This window comes from Athene noctua, chromosome 5 (genome assembly GCF_965140245.1).
Source record: "Athene noctua chromosome 5, bAthNoc1.hap1.1, whole genome shotgun sequence".
In the NCBI taxonomy this organism is placed as follows: Eukaryota; Metazoa; Chordata; class Aves; order Strigiformes; family Strigidae; genus Athene; species Athene noctua.
In genome coordinates, this window is record NC_134041.1 from 64,992,635 (window position 1) to 65,019,518 (window position 26,884).

The 26,884-nt window shown below is 42.5% G+C and overlaps 1 protein-coding gene across 4 annotated transcripts in view; it reads left to right on the top strand.

The window, feature by feature from the left end:
- The window catches only part of PTPRE (protein tyrosine phosphatase receptor type E), a 110,553-nt gene that overhangs the window by 1,608 nt on the left and 82,061 nt on the right, over window positions 1-26,884 (top strand). Inside the window, exon 2 of one of the 4 annotated variants that reach the window (XM_074907954.1) lies at window positions 12,542-12,600. The exons of 2 other annotated variants lie outside the window; for them this stretch is intronic. The gene's annotated coding sequence lies outside the window, so the exon portion shown is untranslated. Of the gene's footprint in view, window positions 1-142; window positions 253-12,541; window positions 12,601-26,884 lie in introns of those variants that run through there. One more of the 4 variants, XM_074907955.1, reaches the window with a different exon arrangement.

Below are 26,884 nucleotides of genomic sequence, written 5' to 3' on the forward strand. Positions count from 1 at the left end.
AACCAAACCACAACTTCTGATGAAAATTAATGACATTCAGCTGGAAAGTTGGTGTCAATGAAAAGAGATTTTTATGTGGATATAACAAGCCTCCTGGATGAGGAGAGCGCATTGAGTGCCCAGTTATCTTTGCTGGGTAAGAAATGAAACCGCTTCTGTCTTAATGTAGGAAGATGCAGGTGGTCCAGTGGCACCAGCCCTGTGTTGTTCTTGCTGGAGGTGGAAGTTGGGCCTCGAGGAGTCCCTAACAGGGTAACGTTAATTACTAACTACTGTTGATGGTGTGTGTTGGGGGGGGGGCGTTGGACAACCTGCCCTTGCTTTGTGCTGGGGGTGGTGGCCCTTGTGTCCCAGGAGAGGAAGAGGGTGAGGATGGAGGTGGGACAAGCAGAGACCGTCTGGCTGAGGAGCCCAGGATGAGCGGGGCTGTGATGGTGTGGATGCAGACATCACGTACGGGGGCTCTGCGTGAGGGAGAGCCAAGGGAGTTAAGCTAGAAACGTTTGTTTTCACAAGTGACAGAATCAGTTGTTTTAGAAATGTAGGGGGAGGAGGGAAAGAAAATAATGCGAGAAACAAAATGGTGTGGGTGTAGTGTTTGATTCCTTAATTTGCTCTGTCCTTGATCACAAATAAAAGAATTACACAGGAGCTGTGTTACACTAGCCATCCTTGGTCGCTGTGCTTTGACTAACATACTCTGTATTCCTGAAATACGTTTAATATATTCTTCCAATATAAAAACTGAATCCTAGTTTAAAAGCTTCCTGACACCTTTAATAAAACCAAACATCTTTATATTCCTTAAATCAGTGTACTGATGCTGTTTGAACTACAGTAATTTATCCTCAGCCTGTGAAATGCAGGTGCAAAGTGGATCATTTTAGCACGTTTGGGTCCTAGTTTGCTCTTGTATCTTGCTTTCTCTCCTCTTTTCTACTTCACATGTTTATGTCCGCGTTACCCAGCTCGACTGACGTTTTTCATCTGTATGAGTTAAGGGCTGACCTCTGCCAGAACAGCTGCCTTGAATCCGTGTTTTTCTTGGTTTTATTTTTCTTCCCCCACGCTCCATTGCCAGCTCCTGGATTATACGGCCTGGGTGATGTCAGAAATGCACCACGTGGGCTGAAATTGTGGGGAGCTGGAAGATGATGGTTCAGGGACTCTGCAGGATTGAGGTCTGTGTAAGACCTTCCTCTTCCTCGCGGGTTCTCGTGAAGGTGAAGTGGAGGACAGGCAGAGCTGTGGTCCTTGCCTTGCACAGGTCGAGTGGGCTCTGGCACGTTCCCAGCTGGAAGGGGACAGCGGTGGCTTTTGGGGATTTTGAAGTTTGTATTTTCTTGGCCTCTTTCTTGCAGGATGGTGTGTGCTTCATTATAGCAAAAGTTGACTTGTGAAATAAGTTTGGTGATTGCGAGACACCTGCCTTGCGCTGCGCTCGTCGTGCGCTTTTTGATTCTTCTGTTTTGCCATGAGTTGCTTTTTTGGAGCTGTTGGTTTATGGATCAAAGCTGCAGAGCTGTGTTATTAACTGAACTTGTTTTAGAACATGTGATGGAAGTACTTCAACTGGTGTACATGGTGACCTTTCTCTTTCATTTAAGAGGTTATATGAAGAAAAATGGTGGACGGGGCTTGACAAATTGCAAAGTGAAAAAGAGCTGTAGGAAGTCAGTGATGCAATCCCGCCTTGTCACAGGCGTCCTTGGACTTTTCAGAGAAGTCAGCTATGTTATCAGTAAAGTGCTTATATACTTCTTCATGTTTGATGTCACGTAAATTTGTTCACTAAGATTTTTGGAGCGGGTCAGTCGTAGTGTGGCGTAGAACAAAATAGAGCTGAGGGGAGTGCTGAATGCTGTGTGGGATGAAAAACAGAATGATAAAAAGGAGCAGTGACTGTTTGCCTTAGTGATGTGAGCAGAGTCCCCCTTCCTCACTGAAGGAGTCGGAGGTTCTGCAGGACAAACTGCTGTATTATAAACCTGAGGATTACGTTTGTACTTCTTTTGAATGATGTTGTCATTTTGTAAATATGGTATTATATTTCAGTCTATTTCCAAAATTCTCTTCAGCACAGATTTATGACAGGGCTCAACACCAGGTGGAGATACTGTGTCTGAAGGTTGTATCAGAGCACTTGAAGGCCATCAGCAATGAATGAAGATGCTTTAATGAAGAAAAACCAACTTGCCTTTGCATAGAAACATTAAGGTGAATGACTCTGTATCTGGAAGTACCCTGAAAATTCCTCAACGAAAGCAGTTGGCAAGAAAACAAGCTGGTTTTGGTAGAAGGTGCTGGGGGTTGATAAGAAGGGGCCGGCTGAGCGGTGGGGGCTTATCTCTGTGAGCACCAGAGTTGAGGCAGGCTGGGCTCTCGTTCCTGCCCAGGAACGGGGAAAGCAGCAGCAGGACAAACCCACGCACCGAGGCGCCTGCAGACAAACCCCTGCTTTCAGAAGGCTGATGCTGGCGGTTTTAATTTCTGTGTAAAACAATATGTAGTGATAGGGGGCAAGGCAAAGAGATTGCTGAGTGTACAGTTATATGTTTGAGTTTAGTGAAGGGTGTAAGGGGCTCTTAGGAGTTTTCTCAGGGTTAGCAGGAGTGAGGCATTCAAAGTAGATGGAGAGCGGCGTGAGAAATTGCTGCTTGTTTAAAATGGAAGGCTCGTTACCATAATTGTCTTGTTTAGAAATAACCACGCAGTTTACCCCATCCTGGAGCCTAAAGAAATACTTGGAATTTTTTTTTATAAATTAATGCCTAAAGAGTGAAGGAGGAACAGCCCAACACGGTGTTCCCAGGGAGTCATGGATGCAAACTGAAAGTTGGCTCCTCGCTCCGCGTCCAGCGGGCGCCGGGATGCTGCGGTTTTCCGGCGTGGGCCGGGAAGCGGCAGCGGAGGAGCCAAACCTGAGGGTGCCGGTGGGATGCCTGCAGTAAGCAGGTCTTTGTTTCTTGACAGACATTTCATGATTGATTTCTTGATACAATATTAATGAAAGCAGAGTCCCTCTGTAACTTAAAATATAATTTGGTGCCCCGTAATCGAACGTCTTGTAAATTGACTGGATGCATTATTAAAGAGTTCTGAATTACGTATTCTTTGTGGAGCGCCGTGTATGGGTACCCGGCATGTGATGCTTGTTTTATGGGTTGAGAGCTGTCTTGGGGAATGATTCAGATATTGCTCTAACTGATTTGCGATGTGATGCAGCAGAATTCCAGCTGAATGAAAAGTGGCTGTAGCCACCAGGCTGCTCTGCGCAGGGTTTCTGCATCCTTTTGAACTGTAATCTTCTTTTTCTCATTGCTTATGCCCTTCTGCACAAGGTTTCATCCAGGTGTAGTCTTTGTCCTGTCTGATAATGTATTGTATAATCCCAAATTCTATACGGGTTAATATTAAAAAAGAAGTGCCTGTGTTTGTTCCAAACTTTTTGCTAAAATGTAGATATCTTTTAAATATATATGTACAACAGACCGGAAAACTTGTGTAAGCCAGAGCTGAAATGAGATACTGATAAAGCAGAGATTAGGAGAAGATCAGCGGCAGCAATTTATTGAAGTGTTCGTACAGGATTTATTTTTGAGTTATTCACAACATGGAACATATTTTTCAGGCATGTGCACAGTGTTGTGCTTTTTAATTCAGTCCATTTACTGCAGGTATTCCATCACAGTATCCTTTTGCCTGCCAAAATCCTCAGTGGGGTCTGCAGAGAATGCCTCTAGGCAATGGAAGAGTAGATGGGAGATTTTCTTGCTGATGGGAGACAGTGATGCTGTTGGACTGTATTTTGGTTGCGGCGTGCTCAGGTTTTTCTTTCTGTAAGCCAGCCAACCCATTACCTCCAGTGAAACAGCTCCCTGCGCAAGTGTAGCATTAAAAGCTGATTTTTATTTTTTTTTTCTATCCTTCTGGCCCTGGCAGCACACGAGGGGACGAGTGGCCTCGCTGATGGTTTGCCCTGGCACCCGCAGCACAGGCATGGGAGCCCTCACCCTCCCCAGTGCTGTGGCCGTCGGGCATGGCGGGGAGCTGCCTCCGCTCCTCACCAACTACATCCCCTGTCCACCAGCGATGCCCTAAAAATGCCCTTTTACCTTTGACTCCTGGCTAGTGACTCACTGATGAAGTGGCAAAGTAAAACACTTGCAGAGATCTAGTGCTTGCCCGTGCAGAGGTGATGTGTCTGTGCTCAAAGGTGGCTCCTGGCTAAAGGAAGAAATCAAACTGGAAAGAAATTTGTTGGGGGAGTTTGTTGCTTGCAGTGACAGCTTATTGTCACTGGAAAATGTGGCACAACTCAGTCGTGGGCTTTTCAATCCCTTTTATCCCTGCTGTAAAAAAGGAAAAAGTGCTCAGTCCTGAAAACCTGGGTTATCAGAGATTTTCTTTTTCTAATGTAAAGTAATAATTTTCGGTAAGAATGAGAGATCTGAGCAGGTAAAAACCAAATAACAAGAGTGTAAATCAGGTAAAGATGAGATCTGAACTAAAAAACATATGAGTGATGGAAGTGATGGGGTTTTTTTGATTATTGGCACCGAGAAGCAGCAGCTGTTTCATGCAGGAGAGTGGGGATGCCCCAGCAGCTGGGCAAAGCTGTGCCAGTCGTGCTGCTGTTCACTGAAGGTGACACACACAGACAACGATGCAGCAACGTCAAGAATCACCAGGAAAAATGCTGTCTCAAAAAGGCTTTGGGTCAACAGTACTATGAATTTTTAAGAAAAAGCAAATAACTAGCAGAAGACTTACAAGGGAAGCCAGTGAAAATTGTATTACTCCTGTCACAGAAAAAAGATCAGGACAAAAAAAAGATTAGATAAGCTGGAGGATAAATTTTTCTACCACAGCAAGGGAGTTAGCCGAACTAAGAGGTCTCTTCCTGCCTCGAGGTTTTGTTGCTGTGGAGGCACCAGAGCATAATTCAGAATGAAATATGCAACTCCACATTCATGACAAGATCTTACTCTTTTTTGAGACCAGGCGGTTTCAGGTTTCCTGATGGTTGAGTGTTTCTTTAATTGTTGTGGTTCTTGAGTTTTCTTCCTCTTCAGTAAAATCAATATCTCTTTCATCTGAACTCAGCTTTTAAAGAAAACTTAACTAAAATGGAGCGCTGCCATCGTTCATGACAGTGCCTGGCAGGGGGCTGACTGAAGACTAGCAGAATAATTTTGATTATCGGCCAGCATAATCAGACTGAGGTGAATTGTGGGAGCACGATGCTTTTAAACATCACTTTCCCGTGGACGTGGTGTAATGTGGGTTGTAACAAGGCCACTATAATTTGATTGCACAGAGCTAGTACTTCCCTGGCCTGTGGCCTGGCAGCCGAAGGGACGTGGTGCCCCGTGGTCGGCTCGTGTCCTGCCTGCGGGCAGGACCACGGTCCCTGAGCTTCGTGCTACATCATCTCTTATCTTGGCGTTTGCTCTTATCATTTGTTACCTCTCTTGGTTCTTTTAATGAATTTTTTTATCAGGAACAAAAGATAACTCTTCGGCGATGAGAGAAAGCCCACGTAATCACGACTTTAAGCCAGCGATGAGAATTTGTGGTTAAAGACCCTCTTGTTTTCAGTACATTTGATAAAGGCTCTATAAATATTTCCTTACCAAGAGCTGTGATTCTTCCATTTCAGAACAGTTTTCACTACTACATGGGATGCATTTTAATTTGTTTCTTAGAGGGGCAATTCACTTTTCAATCAACCCTTCCGTCTTTTAATTTATTTTTGGTAAAATGTGGCAATTTGTAAGCATATCTGTGTGTAAAATCTGCAGAGAATTCACCATAACTTATTCACTTTCTTGTCTCACTTGTCTGAGTAATGCCAGGTCTACTCTCACTTCCAGTGTGCTTCAGTTGCAATTTTTAGACTTCAGATGCTGTAAGACTGGTTAGGAGAGTGTGAACCTTTCAATGTGTACTTTAAATTCTTTTTTTCCTAACAGATTTTCTCGGTGAACATGATGATTTCTTCACCTGTAGCTGTTTTTCAGCTGAATTCCAAACAGTGCCAATAAACAAGCAAACAAAAACAATCTTGTCCAATACAAATATATCTATTAACCCTACTTTCATCTTGCTTGCTATTTCTTTTTTAGAAATTTTTCTTTTACCCTTTAATCTTACTGTCTTTGCTGTTTGTCCTTTGATTATTTTTCTGTGCATTCGCAGCCTTATTTTCCGCTGTAATAGGCTGTGTATGGCTCGAGCTCTAATGCTGTGCTTTTTTGAGTAGTAGGCTGTTGATTTAAAAAAGCAACGGAGAATGTTTGTATCCCGTGTTCTATGGCATTAGATGTCTCGGGTACTTTCTGGGGGTTGTGTGTTTTATTTTTTTTTTTTATTTTAAGTGTCACTTAAAATATTTAATTACTCAACAATATTAATTTATCTGCTGCCTGTTTCTACTAATCTTGTACAATTGGGCCAAGTTTGCAAATTGCTACTGAGAGCAAGATAGCCGTAAAAAAGCTTTCATAATGCAGAAGAAAAGCCTTTGTATAAACAAGTTAAAATGATATATGCTTTTCCAGTTAAACATAGAGATGACTTTAAATGGGTTCACATTATCATTTTGTTTGCAGTTGTCAAAAACTCATTAATTTTAAGTCAAACTACCTAGCTTGCTGCTTCAAATTGCTTTTAAATTACGCATGGGCTGATCAGTCTTGAAAAGCCAAATTAAAAACTCAGCTGAGGGCACATTTCAAAGCTACAGATACAACACTTAATTCTAATCTGGTTTTCACAGGCTAACCTCCCACCTCCAGCACCTCTCCGGTTCCCGGCAGGGCTGGGGGGAGAGGAAGTTTTAGTGACTTAGATATTTCTAGGAAGGCTGGGAGGAAAGGAAAAGGTGGAAACAGGGAACTATATTTAAATAATGACCTATTTACATTGCTTAGTTTGAACTACTAGAAGCAAACTTAGAAAGATGTGACGTTGAGATAATTGGTACTGTTATAATGTGTGATTTTTTTTTTTTTTTTTTTTTTTTTTTTTCTTCTTTCAAGGAGACTTGCTCCTACTCCAGTGTAAGTCCCTCTCTGTTTCAAGGGAGCACAGTGTGGCTTAACCTGGAATACAGTGATGTGCAGGAGGGCTCTTGGCAGTCAGATTCTTCACTTTTTCTTTTCTTTTTTTTTTTAATGTCTTTGACCAGCAAACTGCAGAAGTTATTTACAAGTTATGTGTCCATGTGATTTAACTGAGTTGTCATTTGTGCTGAAAGAGCTGCAGAATTGTTGTACTGTATTGAGCTATTAGCCCTTGAAATTTGGCCTCATTTACCGGGATCTTCAGAGGAAAAAAACTTGAACAATTTCCTTGAAAAATCACTGAACCCTCAAAATTTGCTCTGTAAACAGTGTTTTACATTTCTAAAGGCCCTTGGTTAGCATTGGTTAGCAGTTTGTTCTTTCAAATGAAAGCTTAATGCCTTCCAAAAGAGATTACATATTTTGTCTAGTGTAGCTCTGTAGGCAGTTAACCTCTTCAGGCTAAGTTCTGCCTGTGTGCCACTGTCCCACCAGCATACTGCTTTTTCCTCCTGTGATGTTGTATTTAAATATGACAAATTTTAGCAGGTTAATTGTGCACAATACCTTTTAGATTTTTTTTTTTTTTTTTTTTTCTGGTACTCTGTGCTTCCCTCATCTGCCAGGCTCTTTCACATCAGTTTTGACAGCTTAATGTCTATATTCCTGATGTTGGTTTTGCTTTTAAAAAAGTGGCAAGGAAAAGATCATGCACTGGCTGAGCATCCGTGGCATCTTCTGGATTTTAAGAGAGAAAACAGGAGTGACATTGGTGTCAAAGTTGGAAACAGCTTGCACTGTACTGTTCCCTGATAATATACGGACTTCTTTGGGGCATTATGCTTTCAAACTGCTATTTGATTGCAGTGGATATGTTCATAGCTGTCAGCCCTGATGGGGAATGGAGATACCTCTTGTTCCTCGTTGGGGATTATATGATAGAGAACTGAAACACCGGGACTGTCAGGAGGAAGAGAGCAGAGAGCCTGGGAATCGCTGCTGGTTTATCTTCAACCTGCCCCTGTAATCTGTACAGGGCTAATGCTTTAAGTAATTAATACTGTGCAGGATGCTTTGGTGCTGAAGATGTTCTTAAAGGAGAGTTTTGCTCCGTGTACTTTTATTGTAATTGAACTTAAAGGTGGCTGGTTATGAAATGCTGAAGGGAGAAGAAAGATTAGAAAATTCCCTTGGGGGGAGGGCTGTGATTTTTTTTATCTTTTTTAAAGGAGAAAGTATCCTGCTTGCAAAATGAGATGAAAAGTATTCCAGCAATAGATTAGCAAAAGAAAAATCTACTGGTCTTTGAGACAGTGCATTTATTTACTTTGGCCCTTGTGGCAAGGTAAGACCCTCAAGCGACTCTGCATTTTTAGAGACAAAGATTGCTTTGGAGGTTCTGGAGGATAGATAAATAAGAATCCACTGCTCCTATCCAGCCTGGCTGTGGTCTGCTGAGATCTTCCCCTCCGGAGAGAAACTGTTCAGCCCCTTAAAAAACGATCCAGCGTGTGCTTTGGGGACAGACTGTGGCGGAGCTTTTGTCCCCAGGGCTCCTGGTTGCAGAAGGCGCTGGGGCTGCGAGCCCCACGGGACGCTGCCGCCGCTGGGAGCTGCGGTCGGAACCAGCTCCGGAGCGTGGGACAGGAAGGGACTGTCCTGCCGGACGGCTGGCTGCAGAAATGTGCCCAGCTGTCCAGGGGCCGCAGCGGGGAAAGCAATGCTTTGTCAGTTTTTCAGCTAGAAATGCATTTGCAGTGGTGTAGCAGTTTTCAGAGGGGTGTTGCGGACTTCAATTATTGCCTTCGTACCTGAATTTTGTATATATTTCAAACTTAAATTTAATGACTTCTACTAAAATAGTTCTTTACACCTATAATACAGATACTAGACGATTTTTAAGGTCCCTTCAAGATTCTGTAGTCTCCTTCAAAACCTCCAGGCTCTCCTATTCTCTTACAGCTGTTGTCCTGTGCTATTACACAGCCCCATATCTATCCAGCAGTGCTTTGGGCAGCTTTTAACATCTTAAATGATGATGTTACTACGCAAAGACATGTTGAAAGGTTGGTGGATTTCTGCTTATTCATTTAACTTATTGCTCAACATGCAGTAACGTTTTTCACAGTGTTGGTGAGAGGCTCTGACAGTGCTTCGTCCTGCTGCTCTCAACCCTTGTTGCATCCAAGTAATTAATATCCCCATCACTGATGGAATCCACCAGGTTGGATTTTTTCTGCTTACAAAATAATTTTCTGAAGCTGTCAGTGACTCGGATGCGTGACAGTTACTTCCACATGTGCACGCTGCCTGGAAGTGAGTAGCAGTGTTCTCATCTTCCTCCCTGAGTTTATGCACGCAGTGCTAAACCCCGTAATAACCGTTGCATGACTGATAACGGAAACGTCATCTCTGTAGCAAACAGAAAGTAAGGGGCCGGCGTAGTTCAAGTGGTTTTCAAGTGTCTGGACTGTAATACAGAAAATTGCTTATCCTTATTTACTGTTTTCTGTAGGTGTGTGTTGTTATGGCCAAGAAATAGAGGCTGATGATTTAAGGTCAATGGGACAGCAGACTGGCAGGATGTGTTAATAGGTGTCTGTTGGTCAAATCTGTGGTAGGATCATGTAACCTACCTGGACAAAGCATTTGACACAGTCCCACGGGACACCCTTGTCTCTAAATTGGAGAGACATGGATTTGGTGGACAGACCACTCGGTGGAGAAGGAAGTTGCTGGATGGTCACACTCAGAGTTGGGGCCAGTGGCTCCATGTCCAAGTGTTGAGCAGTGGTGAGTGGTGTCCTCAGGGGTGGGTGTTGGGACCAGCGCTGTTTAACATCTTTGTCAGCGACATGGGCAGTGGGATCGAGGCACCCTCAGCAAGTTCACCAACGACCCCGAGCTGTGTGGGGCGGTGACACGCTGGAGGGAAGGGATGTGCCATCCAGAGGGACCTGGACAGGCTGGAGAGGTGGGACGTGCAAACCCCATGGAGTTCAGCAAGGCCAAGGGCAAGGTCCTGCCCGTGGGTCGGGGCAATCCCCAGCACAAATCCAGGCTGGGCGAGGAGTGGCTGGAGAGCAGCCCCGAGGAGAAGGACTTGGGGGTATCAGTGGATGGAAAACTGACTGTGAGCCAGCAACGTGCGCTGGCAGCCCAGAAAGGCCCCGTGTGCTGGGCTGCACCCAGAGCAGGGTGGGCAGCAGGGCGAGGGGGGGATTCTCCCCCTCTGCTCCGCTCTGTGAGACCCCCCTGCAGGGCTGGGTCCAGCTCTGGGGCACCAACAGCAGAAGGACACGGACCTGCTCGAGCGGGGCCAGAGGAGGCCACGGAGATGCTGGGGGGGCTGGAGCCCCCCCTGTGAGGACAGGCTGAGAGAGTTGGGGGGATCAGCTGGAGAAGAGAAGGCTCCGGGGAGACCTTAGAGCGGCCCCCCAGGGCTGAAAGGGGCTGCGGGAAAGGGGGGAGGGACTCTGGATCAGGGGTGTGGGGATAGGACAAGGGGTCACGGGTTTAAACTGACAGAGGGGAGATTTAGATGAGATCTGAGGCAGAAATTCTCCCCTGTGAGGGGGGTGAGGCCCTGGCACAGGCTGCCCAGAGAAGCTGTGGCTGCCCCCTCCCTGGAAGGGTTCAAGGCCAGGTTGGACGGGGCTTTGGGCACCCTGGGCTGGTGGAAGGTGGCCCTGCCCGTGGCAGGGGGTGGGACTGGATGGTCTTGAAGGTCCCATCCAACCCAAACCAGTCTGTGATCCCTTTGAAGACATTCCTTTTATAAAAGTAGATTTATGGAAAATGCTTAGATTTGTATTTTGCTTTTAAAAACATTTTTTTTAAGAAAAACCCAAGCCCCTGAATGGCCTGTCTGGGAAAGGATGATGTGCCCCTTTGATGGTACTTTAATGCTTAGGTTCCTATGCTCCCTTACTAAACAGATGGACAAGTTGAAGTTCAGTGGAGAATAGGTGCTGTATCACAGTTCCTCACACGTGGAGCATCGGGGTTAAAACTGAAGCTGGAATATTTTGTCTTCCTCCCAGTAGTCAGGTTTTTCTCATAACAAGGCGAATGAAATATGCTCTGCAGCCCCTCAGAGAAATAGTCCTTTCTCACACAACGTGTGGGTTTGAGCTTGTCTTATATTTCTGTGTTTGGGAGCAGGTCCAGCTGCTGCTGGGATGGAAGGAGGCTGTGCCCGATCCTTCTGGCAGAGCAGGCTCAGGCCCTTGAACTGTCTCTCGATGGTCAGCTGGCGTTTGCACACACAGAATGCTGAATTTAGGTATATGAGAAATGTGTTTTGACACTGGTTGTATTTTAACACTGCTGCTTTTGCCATGATCAGAATGGAAACTTGGTGGTTGGGTAAATTTTCAGACTACTATAAATTTTCAGACTGAGGCATGCTGCTGTTAAACAGGACATTTGAACTTCAAAAGTGTATTAGTGCTGTGTTTTTTCCAAGATTAATGTATTTATGTGTTTTCAAAGGCAATTTTTTGGTGAATGTCACATAATTAAAGCCTCTAGGAACCTGGATACATTGCTATCTTAATATTACTGTAAATTTGAAAACTTGTATTTCCCAGTCTATAAACTTAGGTATGTGCACTCCCCAGCACTGTACCCCTAAACTGGCAGGCTGGTTTACTTAAGCTCTGCCTTTAGTTGCTAGAGAGAATCTTCTGCAGGGATAGTTCAGACAACCTGTGGGCTTCTGCCCTGTACTGAGGGCACTTCTGGCCTCAAGACACTTGTCTTACCTTGTCCCTCCCTCTGATGAGGGGAGGGAGCACGGAGAGATTAACTGGTCGAGTTCCAGAGTTGAGCAATGTACATTTTATATATCTATTTGTGTCTATTCACATAGAGAGATTGATTCTTGCAGCTAAAAGAAACGTATCAAAGCCAACAGAGCAAGACAGATACATTTAAAATAGTTCAGTTTATTTTTTATATATGAATAACAATGATAACCTGACTGGTAGACAAAATTCATGGATAGTTTGAATGGGAATAAACAAGGTGTGATTTTCTTTTTTTTTTTTTTTTTTTTTTTTTTTTTAAGATATGAAGTGAAACTTCAGGCTGTTGATGTTTAGTTTCCAGGGATGGAGGTGGCTTATGTCAAGCTGTTTGGGGAAAGGCAAGACAAAGAGAACAGATAACTGTGAATTCAAGAGAGGGCTGTGGTGATGCCTGGGTCGAGTGGCAGGTGGGTGAGGGTATGAGAAACCCCCTGAAGGGGCAGGGTTTGGAAGGTGGAAGTGGGCTTGCGAGTTCCTGGCTCTGGTGGTCGTCACCTCCTTGATATAACCGCGTACAGGGCAGAAGTTGCAGCTAGTAAGGGTGATGGGCTTTCCTGTTTCTGCTTTGAGTAACAACCTGAAGCCAAAGAACACTTTGCAACTGTATCTTTACATGTATTAAAGATTTTTGTCGTAAAAATGATTTTTTTTTTTTTTTTATAGCAAGATCTGCCCTCATTTTTGAATGAATTGAATCTGGCTGTGCTGCAGCTTTCCCTTAGGTAAGCACATTTCCTGACTGACTTTCATTTTGAGACACTCTGTGGCTTTGGTGCTTATCGAAAGTTGCTTCAAAACACAAGGACGAAAGAAAAAACCCTGAAATTTAAGAAAATCTTGTATTTCTTTTGAGTATTTTTCACCGGAGGTGATACAAGCACATCTGTTGATGTCTAGTAGGCTGCTGCTCAACCCTGCCTTGAGGAACCACAAACACCCATTGTGTTGGGCAACACGACAGGCTCTGGAGCTCGCTCGTCACACAGTGCCAAACACTGAAGCTATTCACAGTGTCTGATCCAAGGGGCTGACAGCAATCTTTCTCTCTGCATAGAAACTAGAATTTTCCTCTGGGACAGAAGCAACAAAGCTCGAGGGGAAAAATGACCGTGTTCAGCACCAATTTGTTGCATCCTGTCAACGGCAAGGTGGGAGCGTAGGGAAGCCTCCACTTCCCTGAGCCAAAGGCAGGTGGTATCAGCTCTTTAGTATATGGGGCTAATGGCTGTGTTTTATATATGCTTATCTTTCTCAAAAATGAGGCTTTTTATTTATTTTTTTCATATCTTATTAGGTCATAAGGGCATACTGCTTTCTAGAAAGATTCCTTATAGTATTGGTCTATTTTTTTTTAACGCTGTATTGATGAATTGTATCTATGGAATATAAATGTGGTTTCAAAATACTGTTGTGATCTCAGGTAGAAGGCAAAGGGAACTTTTTTTGGTAGTTTCAGCATCTAAAATCAACAGTCAGAAATGATACAGCGTGTAAACATCAGAAGTAGTACTGCATTTGCAGGGAATTGGTGGCATGTCAGAATCTGCTGCTTAGGGGTTTGCAGCAGCTGAACAGTAGCTCATAAATTTTCAAAAGTATTAAACAGATTCTGTTAGTTTTCAGGGCCAAAAAGAAACAAAACTCAGAAACCGCAGAGGCATTTGTGTAATTTCTGATTCCGTGTTTAAGAACTCCCATGGGAACCTCTTAAAACCAACAGGTGTTTTCTAGCTTTTTAGGTCTTTATTGTTTTCTAGCTTTTTAGGTCTCCCTGGAAACATATAAACAATTGCATCACCTGCCTGCTCTTTGATCAGAGTCTTTAAATACTGAAACTCTTCTTGTTTAATTGCAACATGTGCTGTTTGATAACATGATTTGTGAAACAGTGTATTCTTAAAATAACTTCATACCTAGGTCGTGGTAAATACATAATCAAATTCAAGCTTAGTACCAAGGCACTAAGTGGGGGCAATTGGTAATTGTTGCAGTAAAATTAATTTTGGGATTTTTGAGACAAAAAAGTTGTTGTGTTTCTTTGGTTTGGGGTCTATTTTTGATCCGTTTTAATTATACCAAAGTTAAATAATTGAGCAAGGATGATGTTTATGGCAGCAATTCCCTAGTGTGGCTGAGCCTCAAAATAGGAGGTTGCTCCGTCCCAAATCCCTGTAGCCCACATTGCTTCTGGATTGTCTGGCAGCTGTTCTTTTTTTTTTTTTTTTCCCAAGGCATGCAAGCAGGTATTGAATATGTCTATGCTGTCATGTCTGTCTGTAGGAAGAATGGGCAAACAAGGCATTGCCTGTTTATAAAGTTTCTGGAACGCTAGAATCATTTGTGTGCTTTGTTTCCAAGCAAACAAAGTCAGGACAATGGGGAAAGGATATTGTTATTGGGCCTCTGGGACTCTGCGACTGCATTTTATTTTGAAATAGCCTTTAATATTTCTGACCTGATATCCTGAGCAATATAAGAAAATTCCAAGTGGAGAGCTAGCTTTCCTTATTTTGGAAATGTTTTTGCTTCCCCCCATTTTTTTTTTATTTTTTTTTTTTTAACTTGAGATGCAGGTCATGTTCTTAATGCCAGACCAGCTTATCTACTGATGGTGCACCACTGTATCTGAAATGTTAAGTCAAAAAACAATTCTCAACACAAATGAAACCAGCTAATGTAGTGTCAGTGTCCTGCCAGACGGTAAAGCAGAAAGTAAAAAAGGGAAATAAATTATGCAGATAAATAGCATCACAAGAGGGAGCATTGAGTATAGGGTTAGATGATGGATGTTGTTTGAGACTGTTTTGCGTGTCTGTCTGTCCGTGAGCTTTCAGCCAGGATCAAGTCTTTCAAATGTCATCTAAATGAATGAGGAACCTTTATAATGTTGGATCCTAGAGAGGGCTAAAACTATGTCATGGCCTTGTGGTCCAAAGATCCAAATCCAAATTATTTCTCCTCCCAGCCTTGAATACTATTAGCAGGCATTATTTTGTAGATGTCTTTTAAAACTTTATTTTAAAATATTGTTTCATGTTAACTGAGTGGCCCAGGGCAGGCAGGGCTCCCTCGCTCCAGCCTGAAGGGAAGGACTTGAACGGCACTTCAGCACAGCGGTCCAGTTTGATGCTGTCTGGGTTTAATTTAGCAGATTTGGGGCGTTTTCTAGGGTTATTTTTACAAGAAAAGGAACAACTTTCTTGCTGGGAATGTTGAGCAGTTGTTACTGCGCGTGGGTGGGCTGTGTCTGAGCGATGTTACACTTCATTTTGGCTCATCTCTTGGGGGATACCTTCTCTCCGTTTATGTCTTCGGTAACATGTTTACTGTTAGCGTTTTAAAAAAAATAATCTGGTTTTCATTTTCCTTTTACAATGTTTCTGCATAACAAATGGAACAAATTTACTGCATATTCTTGCTGAGTTAACCTCAGTTCCCAGTAACCCGTAAGGACCAGCCAGGAGCCAACTTAGTCTGTGCAGACTCTGTTTCAGCAATACTTGAAATAAAAAGTTGACTGATATTGTGAAATAATGCATGATATTGTGAAGATACAGGGCACGTTATTGCATGGTATTAAGACACTAACAGGGATAGATATCTGGTTAATGTTGTGGCATTCTGTGCTGCTACCTTCCGAGGCTTAGGCTGTGTACTCTTGAGAGTGTCTCTGACACTGACCTGGTGAGGGTGGTTTGTGCAGAAGCTTTCTTATATTTTTGACTGAGGCATAAACTGATCATTCCTGGTAACAAAATTCTATTTCTGTTGTTCGTGTCTGTTAGAGGAACAAGGATAGCTGTCAGATAGGAAATAGCCATCAAAAGAAGAGGTAAGAGCTGCTGTCAAAATTCTTTTTCGTGACTACATACAGAATTTGCCATGTGGCTGAAGGAATCTCATTGGCAAATGGAGGATTTGGAGAAGAGGAGCTACAGAAAGATGCTGTTCCTTACAGTAAACACAGGAGGAATGAAGAGAGAAAAATCTTTCCTTAGATGCACCAATATATTTGCTGCCATCAGTAAAAGTGACTGGGACGTCTTTCATATTGCCTTCAGAAGATTTTTTTTTTAAAAAACCTAATAATTAGAGGAGCTTATGATGACTTGCTAATAGTCCTCATCTTCCGGCGTTCGTGCCATCATTTTACTTCTGAATGCTCTGGGCTGGGATGTGGTTCTTCTCTTCGGTTCCCCCTCCCCACACCCAGCTGTGGTGTAGCTACTGGGAAGCTGCTAAACCGGCCTTAGCTCTGAGGCTTTGGGTTCCTGAGGGCCCTGAATTTTAGGTTGAGGGATGAGAACAGTCAGAGGTCCTTAAAACTAGACCCTTTGGGTTTCTGTCCCCCTGAAACAGATCTCCCTGGGAGTTGTGGTTGCAGTAGTGGCACTTTACACTCCACAGGGAGATGTAAGAGAGGGATACACAAGACCCAGGAGACTGAGTGTTGATTTTTTTTTCCACATCTGTGGAGTGTGGACAGGCATTCTTGTGTAGTCCATCAGTCTCTTGAGCGCTTCACATCTTTTGTTGCTGGTTTGTGGACCTGCCTGCCAGGTCCCGTCACCATGTCTGTCCTTCCTGTAGCTTCAACCTCAGAGCAAGAGGGAAAGAAGAGCACACGAGCAGGAAAGGCCTTTCTAAGCTGATTGGTTTCTAACTCTGTGGTGTTTATATTTGAATTCATCTGTGTAGGCCTATCTGACCACCAGTATTGGAGGGAAAGGTTCATCTGAAAGACAGGCACTGTTATTGAGCCTTTTAAAGGCAACCAAGTCGAAGAGGGTGTTTTCTTCATGGAAAAATAGACAGTCTGTGCCAAAAGCTGGGCATAACTCTCCATTATTTAAGGAGTGGAAGGGACTGGGGTAGCAGAAGAGCACATGGAGAGTCAAGTCTACCCCTTGACTTTAAAACCCTGTCATGTGTGGACTTCACTCTGGAGAAAAAAAATGTAATACATGCATTGGAAGTTATGGGACTCTGGAGGTGGCAGGAGTCACTGTACTGGTCGTCATCCTCAGCCTTGAACAGCTTCTGGAGATCTCAGAAAATATATCGGTGTTCATTATGTGTTTTCAGCTTGGAGTTGTAGAACTCCTCCCTCCTCCTGTTTTTGCAAAATAGTGAGAGTCCATGTGAAATCCTGTATTTTTGAAAGGAGATTTTATATGTTTTTATTTCACTCTCCCACTGGTAGTTTTTGTTTTGCAACTGGATTTTGGGTTGTTTATCCAACCTTCAAACATGAACATCTGACGTGCTTCTGGAGCCAGTAGTAATAATGACTTAAGGAAGAACGAAGCTCACCATTTCTTTTTGGATAATTGTATGGAAGAATAGCTGAAATAAGCAAAGACTGATACAAGTTTGAGTTTTCATCTCCCACATTAGGCAAACGGTGGTTCAGATGTATCCAGTATATTCAAATGAAGGAAATTTTGTATAAATCATGAAATGCTTTTTGAGGGCAGTAACTTGTATTTATCCCCTCAATGTTACAGAAAACAAACTTGGAACCAATTTCTGCTCTTTAAAGCATCACTGTGAGTCTCTGGAGGATGCTGGCCTCCTTCCTGTGCATGTAGAAGTCTCCAAGGAAAAGTCCTCTCCAGTCAACTCAATCTGTGAAGTTGGAACTTTCTTCTGCACTAAGTCAGAGAAACAGTTTATTTGCATCACATTTATTCTAAAACAGAAGAAAAGGCTATAGGGTAATTTAGCATCAAAGCACATTTATAATGAAAATTGGCAATTCTAAGGGGAGGAGGTCATGTCTCCTGTACTGCAACGTTAAATGACAAAATAGTTCCTTGAATCTTACAGATTGGTTGTGGAATGGTTAAGGCAAGGCTGTGCTAGTATGAAGAAGATGAAGGTGATATTTAAACGTTTCCTGCTGTTGAGGTATGTGATTGTGAGAATCCCATTGTGATAAAACTTAATGCCTCAGAAACGGGAGATTGTATGTACTTATCTGGAAGTTACCTTTCTTTCAAGCTGATAAAATTCTGAGGAGACTGAAAATAGAAATTTCCATCCATTGAGTTGTGTCATCTCTTTTGGAACAGGTTTTCTAGGCTCGAGTCGATGGAAAAATATATTCTTTAAATAATATTGAATGCAATCTATCATGTTCATGAAGTAGAGTTGCATTATATGGGCTGTGGAAGAGGGAACTGAGGGAAATAACTTGTTAACTCTTACCGGTGATCTGGTGCTGTGGATGCTGCGCCCAGGCCGAGTGTCTGCTGGAGCAGACCTGACCTGGCAGTGCCGGTCTCCAGGATGGGAGAGGGGTTAATTAATGTTCTCTTTGCATTACGCTGGAAAAAACTATTCCGATGTCTGTGCAAATGGTTCAGGATTTACTTGAGCACCAGACAGAGATGACCGCAAGGACCTGCGAGCAGAGCCTGCGTTTCCCTGGCTCCACAGAGGAGCTGCTCTGCTCGGCATGGTCGGTGTTTCTGGTCTGTTTATCTTCCCTTTTGCCCACAGGGAGCCATTATGTGAAGGAGATTTTTGGACAGGAAAAGTTACAAACTAAACAGAGACGACAGACAAAGGCTGAAGTAAATGAGCTAACAGTGTTCTTGTTTTGTCGATTTGAATGAAGGCTCTTTGGGTTATATGAATGTCTTCTTCCAGCAAAAATTGTTAATAGGTTTCTGCCTGTCCTCAGTTACTTATTCATGCCCCTGAGCTGCCACTCACTGAAGATGTGTAATGTTGTTATTTGCGGGCTGTAAATCAGATCAGGGAAATGTTTCCTTCTGCAGGGCTCTTTTATTTATCTTTTATTTATTTCTTTTAACCCAGATAGTTTCTCAGGCTGGCTTACAGCAAACAGTTCTGCCAACACCAGGGATGGTGTGGTGTGGAGCGGTTGAGGTTCTCAGCTACGGAGGGAGGAGAGAAGAGACAAAGGGGAAGAAAAAGGAGCCTCTGATCTTGGATATTGTTTTTATTGCTGTTTGTATTCATGCACGTGCTGCACTCTTTGTTTTTCCAGTGCTGCTAGCTGTGCTTCCTTTCGGCCTAATGTTGAAAAGAAGGTCCCCCATGGTTAGATGGTGTTTTAGATGGCTACGTCACAACTGGTGGCCGTGTCTTAGACGCCATGCAAAGACAAAAATAAAAAGATTGAACAGGAAGAATAATAAACTAATTATTACTAAATCAATATGAAACGTGACATGGAGAACCATGTTTCTGTAAAAGCACAGATGACTGTGACAGAGCCACCCTTTCCTCGGGCTGTGGCAGTAGGTGCTGTCGCCAGGACTGCCCTTAGGGTAGAGGGAACTGGCATTGCCCAATAACTGAGATTCTGACTTAAAATCGTTGCTTCCCCTGGATATCCCAGTTTGAGAGCACGCTCTTGTACCACTCAGCCTGTCAGGTTTGCACTTCCTGTGACACTTCTCTCATTGTCCCAGGGGGAAATTGCCTTGCTCTCCGTAATCCTTTCAGAATGAGCATGTTATCAAACCCTAACATTATTTCCAGATGTTGCAAAATAAGGTTGTTTTCAAGATCTATATTGCCACATATTGATGCAGAGCTTAGTCATCAAGTTTTGCTTCTGGTAATTTGTTAAATAACTGTTTAAAACTTCAATAACAAATACATCTGGGCTATTTGAAAAGGAAAAAAAAAAATCTCCTATGTCCTTACAGAGATAATATTTCATATTATCTTCTTCAGAAGTACAATTTCTCCTCTGACACAGAGGGTAAATCCAGAGCTACAAAAGCAGAACCCTAAAATGTTTGCTGCAAACACACATCCCTTGTTAACTAGTATTTACATAAAACATGCTGACGCCACTTTGGGGAGATTGAGTAGGATGCTTTCTCAGCTGCTGAAATTTGCACACGAGATGGAAGATGTTTTGATTAAAAAAAAAAAAAAGGGTTAGCTGAATATTTTTTTCCATTTATTCCCATGTGTCAAAATCAAAGCAGCGTTTCTCCAGGCGTTTTGCCCATTTTTCTTTTTTTGTTCCTCTTGTTCAGATGTTTGGATTTTTTCCATCAAGGTTGTGATTTGGGTTGTTTTTTTCCTCGTAATGGAGGAATTCAATCACTTAATGAGATAAATACATGTAAAAATGCCTTTTAGACAAAAATGAACATAATGTTACCAGTTTTAGTTTCCTGCTTATTTTTAGTAATATTCATAAATTCATTCTTTTATTTATTGGTATAGGCAGTGGTGAACTAGGGGCAGACAGTAGGAGACCTGTGAGAATTCACCAAGAACGTCCTCCTGCTGTGAGAACTCTAATGAAAAAGATTACAGTTATAAGGCCTTTTTACTTCTGCACATTCTTTTACCTTGTGAGTTTTCTAACATGAAGCCCCTTCCGTGACAACATTTTAGTATGTGGTTGCCTAGTTTATTTTTGAGTTGTATTTCAAAAGCCTCCTGTCAAGGAGGAAAACTCCAACTTTCTTAATCAGTGTTGAAATGACTTCTTAAAAGCATAAAATAGAATCTTATCTTTTTTTCCCCTGCAGTGAGGAAAAACATTCCCTTTCTCATTTCATTGTTTTTATTTGCTCGTGCTTCTGGCCACTCAGAAACTAGAACAAAATCTTTTTTTAGAAACTAGAGCAGAATTTTCATAATAAACCTGATCTTGTGCAGATTCAGAGCCTCCTTTGGGGGGAAGGATGCTGGAATTAGGGAGAGCTATAAGCAATGTAATTTCAAGGATCCATATTCTAAAAAGTCTCCATGGATTTGCTACTGCTGCCTGGATTAGGAAGCCCTTTAATTTGCTTTTAATTAAAATGATTTTCATTTATTCTGTGCCTTCTTCAAAGGTCCCAAGGCACCTTACAAACTTGTGATTATATATATGAAATGCAAAATCCATATTCATGTGATGCTGAGGTTTCACGTTGAAGTATGAAAGTGAGTTTTACCCTCCTTTTTTCTACTAGCATTTTTAGAACCACAATTCCCCATTACAGTGCAACTTATAAAGCAGTGTACAGGTTTGATCTCAATGAGATTGCAGTCCAAAGTGTAAACATTGATCTTCCATAAATATCTTATCTGAATAATATATTTGAATAGCCAAGGCTTTATTTTTGCTGCCTCATTAAGGTGGAGGAAGAAATCATGTAAATACCTTTATTTTGTATCAAAAGGAAATGCACCTATGCAGAAAATTCCCAGCCAAAATGCTATAAAAATGATATATTAAAATGGAAACTGTTACATAGCTCCTATGTGTAGTTAGTTTATGCTAATTTTCTTTTAAATAGCTGATCTTAATACACTGTAAATATTCAGAAATGAGGAAAAACCTTTCCTAAAGATGACAGTACTGCACTACAGTTTACTTGTGTACTCGACAAGAATTACTAAGGGGAGACCTTCCCATGTTCCACTATTTAAAGGGTGGCTACAAAGCAGATGGAGACTCCCTTTTTACAAGGAGTCCGTGGAAAAGATGAGGGGTGATGGGTATCTGACCGCATATGAGGAAAACTTTTCCCAATGAGAACAATCAGCCACTGGAATACTCCCCCCGGGGAAGTGGTGGGTTCCCCCAACACTGGACACTTTTTAAGATTCGGCTGGACGGGGTGCTGAGCCAGCTTATTTAGGCCGTGCTTTTGCCAAGAAAGGCTGGACCAGATGCTCCTTGGGGGGGCCCTTCCCACCTGCTATTCTATGATACTAAAGAACAGAAGAAATAGGGTCATCAGCAGGGAAATACCCATATTTTAAATTACTTCTGCGGTGGTTTTGTTCTTTTTGGTTATTTGCTGTGGAATTAAACCTGATGATCAGCACAGAAACCTGAAGAAGTCTAAGGAATCATATGGATAACGAAGTCTTGGGTGGGAATTTGATGCCCCAGCTAAGATGATGGAGCCGGTGCTGGGAGAGAGGAGCAGGAGAGAGCAGGAGGCTGGCAGGAGCAGGGATCCACAAATGCTGAATTTTTCCAGAGACTGGAAAAATTGTTTTTATGTTGGTTCTTTTGCTTTTGGAAGAAGCATAAGCTTTAGCGGCAGAGATGCTAACATATTTTTTTTTTTCATGCTCATTAGTTTAGACAGCTCTGCATTAATGTTGGGACATTTTGTAACGACCCACAGTCTGCTGGAGGCAGAAGTTCTCTGTGTGCTTTTGCACGACGTAGGCAGTTGTACAAATTTGGTAACGGTAACATGAGCTTTTAATATGTGGTAATTAAAATGGAGAGACAGAATAAAGTCCTTAAAACAATTTAGACATATTTATTTCATAATAAAATTGTATCTTGAAAAAATGGGTCTTCTACTGTCAAGGAAAACCCGAAACTTTTGCTTGTTTATAGAGCGCCAGAAATTTCACTGTTCAAGTTCGGGTAAGCAAAATGCCATTTTTGACATTACACTGTTGTTTGAAGATATTACACCAGAATTGTGAGCAGCATATTTTCTTATAGTACCGTTTTTGTTTTCGAAATGAATACAGCAGTGTTGGTTTCTACGGAGGAGTTATTCATGAGGAGTTCACAGAACTTGCTGAGGATCTGGGAGGAGGGGAGATGGCTGTGCTCAGTAGTTTGATTGAGGATGGTATTTTCAGGGGTTTAATTTGGAAAGGTTGGAATCGTCGCATGGATATCTAATATACAATCTTGAAAAAAATGATGTGATTCAATTCTGTAGCTGTTGGCAGTCATCTGCAGAAGCTGTCCAGGTAGGGTAGAGGTGGTGCTGGTGGAGGCTGTGGTTGTGTAGCAAGAACTGAGTGTTCCCAGCAAGCAGACAATTCAACTTGCAGGATTTCCTTCCCTAATATGTGAATTTTTGTTTACTGAATTCAGTTTGAGGCTTGTGGGTTTTTTTCATTTGTTTTTCTTCCACCATTATTTCCCAAACATCTTCTCCATCTCTTACTCTACAATCAAAACCATAAAGTCTCAATATTATTTTCTGGTAAAACCAGTAAATAAAAGTGACTGAACACATGAAGACTGGTATTTGATGAAGCATTAGTGAAACCCATTGTGAGGTAAAGTGTCTCCTAAGGGCAGATATGCCACCTTCTCCCTGCTGTGTGCTCTTCTGGCCTCTGTGATTTACGGTGGCAGCAGATTTCTGGTGGTTGAGTCTTTCTTCAGACCTGGAGTGGCTTGTTTCCCGTAAGAAGTTTCTTGCAAACTTTGGCCTGAGAATCTGTGAATTTTTGCTTTCTGGATTCACGTTAGGCAGTAGGAAAACTGTATTTTAAAAATACAGGTGCATGGTAAAGCTGAAAAGGCCTTTCATTTATTTTTTTTCTCGGTTTTAGTTGACTCTTACCTTGAATAAGATGTTTGACTGAATTAGAAAGATGGTTATAACCATCTTATGAAACAATTGTGTTCTGTTACTCTGTAAATAGATATCAGAAATGACTGGTTTGGCATTGTGTTCATCTGAGACCAAGAAACATGCTGCTGCAGGGTCATTTCTTGTGAAATTGGAGGCTGTTAAGACAATGGACTTTGCGGCAGCTCTCCGCATACAGCTTTATGAAGGGCCAGTTTATGCATTTGTGATGAAAACCGTAGCAGTTGTGTACTTTAAATGACTTTGTGAGCCATCTGTGTTACATCTACTGTGCTCTGTTGTTTCATTTAGGCACAGATGTTAGAAAAATGACTGGAGTTATGTAAAACTCCAGTGCAAATGGTTATTCTCTTTGAAATGAGGATGGTGTCGTCTTATTTTGACTCTGGGGAGGTCGGATGAAATGGGCTTCCTAGAGGAACATCAAATACCGCAATTTGCAGCTGAGTGTGACCCCACATGCTTTGTGAGAGCTCACTGCTCTCTATCCCTATAGTAGTGCTACCACCATGTGGCATCGGTGTGAATTATGATCCCCAGAAAAATGGCATTTACGCTGTGTTTTGCTGCCCGGGGTGGGTGTCAGCATCCAATAAAGGACCATCATGTTGGCAATCCAGTTGAAGAGACGTATCCTGCTGTCCTGATGTGCTGCTTTGGGACAAAAGGATGTAGAGAAGTGCCTGGAAATTCTACAAGTTTAATGAACAGCCTTAAAGGCTTCCCACAAAGCAGCGTTCACTGCTCTTCAGGCAGTGCTGTTGTATTTTGAAGGCGAGGGGAAGGTATGCGGAGGTAACCGCTGTAACTGCAGAGGGTTTTGGCCGGGTCTGCTCTGGTGCAACTTCACCTCTTTGTTCAGGATTTCTGATCAGGAGTTCATCTCTTGAGTTTATCTAAAGCTGGATATGCAGTGAATGCTGCAAAGTTGTTGTCTTCTCATACGTGTATGAAAGGAAGTTCCTTAATGAGCGCAGGGTAAAAGTCATTTTCATAATTACTGTTCTAAAATAAATTTAGGAAATACTCAAACTCCGACAGTCCCTGGAAAACCTAATCTAAGGCCCAGCTTTCCACAGAAGATTGGACCAGGTCTCCACAGCTCCTTGCCAACTCCAGCTTTCCTATTATCAATTTTAAAATCACTTGGCATGTTTCTTTCAGGACTTGCAGCCTTTTCAGTAGATGCAATTAATTAATTTCAGGTGGAGAAGGGTGCTTAAAAGAAGCCTTGGGGAGGCACATTTAAACTCGTATCAAGCATTTGTCTTTTTTTGGGAGGGGTGGCAGTGGTGCGCATACATTAACTCAACTGAGTAACCAGCACGTCGGAAATAAATGCGGTCGCACACCCATCAGGGAACATCTGAGTTGAGCTTTTTTTGTATTTCTGCTGCATTGAGGTGTAGTGATGTTTGGGATTTTGCCTCTTGAGTGCTTGTGGCAAATGGGCAAAACATCAGCAATTGAAGTTTGCTGAAATAACTGCAGGTTTTAAAGTGGTTTATATTCATCAAGATACAATTTTTGTTGTGTGGTTTGTTGTTTTTTTTTTTTCCTAAGGTGTGGTACAGGAGTTGGATGTTAGTTAATGTTGTCCTCATTTTGCATTGTGTATACATCTAAAACGTCCTAACAAACATCCTTTGCACATCAAAAACATAGAAGACAAGCAAAGCCTGACCTCTGAACACAGTGGATTTTTCCTGTTTACATTGGCCAAGACGCTTTAAAAAAAATTGTTTATTTTGTCATGAAGACAACTACCAAATAAGTTCACATCTGTGGAAGCTCATCGAACGTAGTAAAACTCGACATGTTCTGCGTGTTCTTGTCCTTCCAGGAGATCACTCAGGACTTTTGTGTGATACCATCATCTTGTCACTGGAGACACATGGGATCAAAATGAAACGACTGCTACTGCGCTTTATCAGGGAGCAAACTCTGAAGTCAGGTTTGCCCACCAGCTGTTCCTTATTTAAACTGAACAAACACGAGAGCAAAGGTCTTTATACATCATTTTCCACTGGAGACTGTTCAGCCGTGTGTTCATATGCAAAATCTTTGCCAGTGACCTGGGTGAGGGGATGGAGCACATGCTCAAGGGGTTGGCAGATGGCCCCGGTTTGGGAGGAGCGGGGCTGCTCTGCAGAGGGACATGAAAAAGCCTCCAGGCCCTGGGCAAAGACAAGTGCAGTCTCCAGCTACCTGGAGGAAGGGGATGGAGTAGACCGAGCCAAGCCCTACACCAAGGTGCAGAGTGCAAGGGGAGGAGGCAGTGGGCACAAGCAACTGGTTCTATGAGGGGGAAAAAACAAAAATTCTCCATGAAGGTGGTGTGCAGCCCAGGAGCAGGAGCGCAGGGGGGCTGCAGCATCCCATCCCCTCCTCGGAGCCCCCCCAGCACGAGCACACGTCCCAGCAGCCTGGAGCTCAGCTCTGCTGTCAGCAGGAGGTTGGACATATTGACCCTGAAAATCCTTCTTGGCCTAAGTTATTCTGTCTCCTTCAGCATGGATGCCCACCTGAAATAATTGCCAGAAGCTGTACGTGCTGTTAAGTGACTGGTTACTGTTAACTGGGAAGTAAGAAAAAATTACTTATGAAAGGGAGTTCACATCTGTGTGCAACTCCAGCTGCACTCAGGTATATACAGCGGGATTCCAAAACGCTGGAGATCCTGACACTTTTTATCATCAATCTGCTTAATTTTATTATTATTATTATTATTAATACTTATTCATTATAATTAATACTTATGATTAGTCTAAGAAAAATGGTTCACATTTCTGTTAAGAGGCTGTATTGACAGGATAGGGTAGCTTATCACAGCAGGTGTTTGTGCTGTTCTGAGGGACTGCACTGCTTTAACAACTGTAACCAGAGGATGTTTTAATTGAATTATAAATAAATTTTCATGAAGTAAGTGTACTGTTATGCTTTTTTTTTTTTTGAGCCGTGCTGTTAGCTGGTGTAATATTGGAAATCCGAAACAATTCTGTTGATTCAGAGGAAAGTAAAATTTGACATTTATGTAATGCTTAAATTATTAATGCTTCTAACAGACTACAGGGCAAAGTGAGAGCTCAGCTTAAATGTGAAAAGGGTTGTAATCTAAGTCTGGTGTACTTAGTGAAGTCAAAGCAGCGTTACACACCGTAGTTAATGGTTTTAAAGAAACTGAGAGGTGAACCCATGTTTCAGGGTTTAAACTCCCAACAGGGGAGGGTCAGACTGGACATTAGGAAAAAAATTTTCACAGAGAGTGGAATAGGCTGCCCAGGGAGGGAGGGGAGTCACCATCCCTGGATGTGTTTAAGGGTTGTTTAGATGAGCTGTTGGGGGCTGTGGGGTAGGGGAGAGCTTTGTAGAGTGGGGCTGAGGGTTGGACTCGGTGATCCCAAGGGGCTTTTCCAACCTGAATGATTCTGGGATTCTGAGATTCAGTCATCAAAAGGTACCATGTTTCAATATCGGTCACTCACCACCACCCATCCTCTGCAAAGAGCTTATCTTCTTGCACCATCCCCATATTTATATCAAAAATAGTGCTGTTTCTAGCCCATTAAACCAGGATGTGTAACACCAGAAACGGTTTGTAAAGGAAGTAAGATATATATTTATATAACCTTGTGTGGTAGCTGAGATACATTTA